This window comes from Diaphorina citri, unplaced genomic scaffold (assembly GCF_000475195.1).
Source record: "Diaphorina citri unplaced genomic scaffold, Diaci psyllid genome assembly version 1.1 scaffold338, whole genome shotgun sequence".
NCBI lineage: Eukaryota > Metazoa > Arthropoda > Insecta > Hemiptera > Psyllidae > Diaphorina > Diaphorina citri.
Genome location: NW_007377773.1, coordinates 220,216 through 226,668, shown reverse-complemented (window position 1 = coordinate 226,668; position 6,453 = coordinate 220,216).

The following is a 6,453-nucleotide window of genomic DNA, read 5'->3' as shown; positions in this document are numbered from 1 at the left end:
CTTCTCAAACAGGAACAATTGAATATACAAGAACATAATCAATGTGTAAAAAATGCCATCAACACTGAACTAGTCAGAAAAGAAACTGAATACCAAGAAAAACAAGAAAGAATTCTCTCATCATTACCTCCTGCCAAACAACGTGTACTTACTCGTATTGTTGAGGGGAAATCGTCCCAATGGTTGAATGTTATACCAAAATCCTCTGATAATTTTGATTTATCACCCGTTCAGTTCAGGGATGCACTTGCGTTGCGATACAATCATGGGTTAAAAGGACTCCCGACATATTGTGATGGTTGTGGTGGTGAGATGAGTGTTACTCATGCTTTAAATTGTAAAAAGGGTGGATTAGTAAAACATGGTCACGACTACCTGAGAGACGAATGCATAATGATGGCTAGCTATGCATGGAATGGAATTGTGAAAGAACCTATCATGAGAGATTCCTCAAGTACAAGTCCAGCCCTTATTGCTGATTTCAAAATCAATGGTGTTTGGGAAGCTGGTGGGACTGCGTTTTTTGACAATCGCATTGTGAATGCTGACGCTCCGTCCTACTCTTCTCAAACTTGGAATACAATCGCTAAGAGGCATGCTCAAGAAAAACATTTGAAGTATAACACTGCTGCGGAAGATTTGAGGGCGTCCTTCACACCTCTGGTTTGTTCAACTGACGGGGCCCTTCATTTGGAATTCCATAGTTTTTTGAAGAGAATTGCATTAGTTTTGAGCGAAAAGTGGAAAAAAATGTATGGGCATGTGCTGAGCTGGTTAAGAGTGAGGACGGAGTTTTCAATCCTGAAGGCAGTCTCGTTGAGATTAAGAGGAACTAGGCAGATTGTGAAACCTTATGGTTTTGAAGATGGAGCTGGATTGATGTATATTGTTGATTGAGAAAAAAAAAAATAAAAATTGAGTTAAAGTTCTTAAAGCCGAGGAATCATTATCTTCCCAATACACACGGGCGGAGAGAATAGGACAAACCAAGACTGGAGCATGCTCCAAGTACTATCCCAACTGTGCCCCCAGTAAAAATCACTTATTTCCAATTCCAGCCATTCCTGGCGATTTCCTGGCCCATAGAGTTGACGGATGAACAGGAGATGTTGTTCTCGTACTACTTTGAGGCCAACTTCGGCCTGCCTACCAATGTGACCCAGTATTACGATAATTATACCGGGGACACCAGGAACGCCCTGTCAGATGTCACCAGGACCCGGGTGTATGACCTGCTGGAGAACCGTCTGACCCGGTATGTAAGGGACATAAATAGGATAGGATAGGTTAGGATTTTTTATTTTATTCTTCAGAACAATTCAATCTCGAGCTCAATAAACTTTGAGCTGAACCCTCCTCGTCTAAAACTTTAGCAGAATTGAGCTCAAGTTTGTGTCGACTGAGGAGTGAACAGCTGAGGTGCTCAGGTCTATGGCAATTAATTCTTTCATAGATCGTCTTTCTTCTTTGTTATGCGTTGTTTTATTTTGCCCAATCTTTGACAGATTGGTTGTAAACATATCAAAAGTAGTCATCATGGAGTCTAAAACTGTTCAACAACGCGTTAGCATAATAAAATTGACACATTATCACTTTTGCGCGAGCATTTTCCTAGATGTAATTGTGTCATTTTCCGTTTTGGTGACGAGAAATGGCCCCCATTTTTATGTGCTTTGACCCCCCTAGACAACTTTCTGTGGGGGTATCTAAAGTCACAAGTTTACAACAACAATCTCACACACACTAAAGCATTGAAAGGTGAAATTGAACGCTGCATATCAACGATATACAGCCTGATTTCCTCAAATTTGTCATCGAAAATTTTGTCAAATGAGAATGTACTATCAAAGTCGAGGATGCTATCGGTCTGATGATTGTTCCATCCAAGATTTCAGAATGTTTACTTCTCAAATGTAAATGTAAATGCAATTTCTTTGTGTTATTATGTCACAACTTTGGTGCTCACTGCAGCATTGTAGGATTTTTCCCAATAAGTATCTCAATAATCCTAACAACCAATGTTTACCTACCATGCTGGCACCGGTCGCTATGCGCATTTACATGTCATAGCTACTCATTTTCCTCACGAGGCTGAGTGGACCCCGCAACAGCCAGTCACGGGATCAATCATTTGCATGATACAAATTTCTTGACCCCGCCGGGAATCGAACCCGGATCTCCCGCGTGCAAGGCGAGTGCAGTGACCACTACACCATGGGAGCTGACTAAAGAAGTATTATTATTATGATTATTATTATTATTATTATTATTATTATTATTATTATTATTATTATTATTATTATTATTATTATTATTATTATTATTATTATTATTATTATTATTATTATTATTATTATTATTATTATTATTATTATTATTATTATTATTATTATTATTATTATTATTATTATTATTATTATTATTATTATTATTATTATTATTATTATTATTATTATTATTATTATTATTATTATTATTATTATTATTATTATTATTATTATTATTATTATTATTATTATTATTATTATTATTATTATTATTATTATTATTATTATTATTATTATTATTATTATTATTATTATTATTATTATTATTATTATTATTATTATTATTATTATTATTATTATTATTATTATTATTATTATTATTATTATTATTATTATTATTATTATTATTATTATTATTATTATTATTATTATTATTATTATTATTATTATTATTATTATTATTATTATTATTATTATTATTATTATTATTATTATTATTATTATTATTATTATTATTATTATTATTATTATTATTATTATTATTATTATTATTATTATTATTATTATTATTATTATTATTATTATTATTATTATTATTATTATTATTATTATTATTATTATTATTATTATTATTATTATTATTATTATTATTATTATTATTATTATTATTATTATTATTATTATTATTATTATTATTATTATTATTATTATTATTATTATTATTATTATTATTATTATTATTATTATTATTATTATTATTATTATTATTATTATTATTATTATTATTATTATTATTATTATTATTATTATTATTATTATTATTATTATTATTATTATTATTATTATTATTATTATTATTATTATTATTATTATTATTATTATTATTATTATTATTATTATTATTATTATTATTATTATTATTATTATTATTATTATTATTATTATTATTATTATTATTATTATTATTATTATTATTATTATTATTATTATTATTATTATTATTATTATTATTATTATTATTATTATTATTATTATTATTATTATTATTATTATTATTATTATTATTATTATTATTATTATTATTATTATTATTATTATTATTATTATTATTATTATTATTATTATTATTATTATTATTATTATTATTATTATTATTATTATTATTATTATTATTATTATTATTATTATTATTATTATTATTATTATTATTATTATTATTATTATTATTATTATTATTATTATTATTATTATTATTATTATTATTATTATTATTATTATTATTATTATTATTATTATTATTATTATTATTATTATTATTATTATTATTATTATTATTATTATTATTATTATTATTATTATTATTATTATTATTATTATTATTATTATTATTATTATTATTATTATTATTATTATTATTATTATTATTATTATTATTATTATTATTATTATTATTATTATTATTATTATTATTATTATTATTATTATTATTATTATTATTATTATTATTATTATTATTATTATTATTATTATTATTATTATTATTATTATTATTATTATTATTATTATTATTATTATTATTATTATTATTATTATTATTATTATTATTATTATTATTATTATTATTATTATTATTATTATTATTATTATTATTATTATTATTATTATTATTATTATTATTATTATTATTATTATTATTATTATTATTATTATTATTATTATTATTATTATTATTATTATTATTATTATTATTATTATTATTATTATTATTATTATTATTATTATTATTATTATTATTATTATTATTATTATTATTATTATTATTATTATTATTATTATTATTATTATTATTATTATTATTATTATTATTATTATTATTATTATTATTATTATTATTATTATTATTATTATTATTATTATTATTATTATTATTATTATTATTATTATTATTATTATTATTATTATTATTATTATTATTATTATTATTATTATTATTATTATTATTATTATTATTATTATTATTATTATTATTATTATTATTATTATTATTATTATTATTATTATTATTATTATTATTATTATTATTATTATTATTATTATTATTATTATTATTATTATTATTATTATTATTATTATTATTATTATTATTATTATTATTATTATTATTATTATTATTATTATTATTATTATTATTATTATTATTATTATTATTATTATTATTATTATTATTATTATTATTATTATTATTATTATTATTATTATTATTATTATTATTATTATTATTATTATTATTATTATTATTATTATTATTATTATTATTATTATTATTATTATTATTATTATTATTATTATTATTATTATTATTATTATTATTATTATTATTATTATTATTATTATTATTATTATTATTATTATTATTATTATTATTATTATTATTATTATTATTATTATTATTATTATTATTATTATTATTATTATTATTATTATTATTATTATTATTATTATTATTATTATTATTATTATTATTATTATTATTATTATTATTATTATTATTATTATTATTATTATTATTATTATTATTATTATTATTATTATTATTATTATTATTATTATTATTATTATTATTATTATTATTATTATTATTATTATTATTATTATTATTATTATTATTATTATTATTATTATTATTATTATTATTATTATTATTATTATTATTATTATTATTATTATTATTATTATTATTATTATTATTATTATTATTATTATTATTATTATTATTATTATTATTATTATTATTATTATTATTATTATTATTATTATTATTATTATTATTATTATTATTATTATTATTATTATTATTATTATTATTATTATTATTATTATTATTATTATTATTATTATTATTATTATTATTATTATTATTATTATTATTATTATTATTATTATTATTATTATTATTATTATTATTATTATTATTATTATTATTATTATTATTATTATTATTATTATTATTATTATTATTATTATTATTATTATTATTATTATTATTATTATTATTATTATTATTATTATTATTATTATTATTATTATTATTATTATTATTATTATTATTATTATTATTATTATTATTATTATTATTATTATTATTATTATTATTATTATTATTATTATTATTATTATTATTATTATTATTATTATTATTATTATTATTATTATTATTATTATTATTATTATTATTATTATTATTATTATTATTATTATTATTATTATTATTATTATTATTATTATTATTATTATTATTATTATTATTATTATTATTATTATTATTATTATTATTATTATTATTATTATTATTATTATTATTATTATTATTATTATTATTATTATTATTATTATTATTATTATTATTATTATTATTATTATTATTATTATTATTATTATTATTATTATTATTATTATTATTATTATTATTATTATTATTATTATTATTATTATTATTATTATTATTATTATTATTATTATTATTATTATTATTATTATTATTATTATTATTATTATTATTATTATTATTATTATTATTATTATTATTATTATTATTATTATTATTATTATTATTATTATTATTATTATTATTATTATTATTATTATTATTATTATTATTATTATTATTATTATTATTATTATTATTATTATTATTATTATTATTATTATTATTATTATTATTATTATTATTATTATTATTATTATTATTATTATTATTATTATTATTATTATTATTATTATTATTATTATTATTATTATTATTATTATTATTATTATTATTATTATTATTATTATTATTATTATTATTATTATTATTATTATTATTATTATTATTATTATTATTATTATTATTATTATTATTATTATTATTATTATTATTATTATTATTATTATTATTATTATTATTATTATTATTATTATTATTATTATTATTATTATTATTATTATTATTATTATTATTATTATTATTATTATTATTATTATTATTATTATTATTATTATTATTATTATTATTATTATTATTATTATTATTATTATTATTATTATTATTATTATTATTATTATTATTATTATTATTATTATTATTATTATTATTATTATTATTATTATTATTATTATTATTATTATTATTATTATTATTATTATT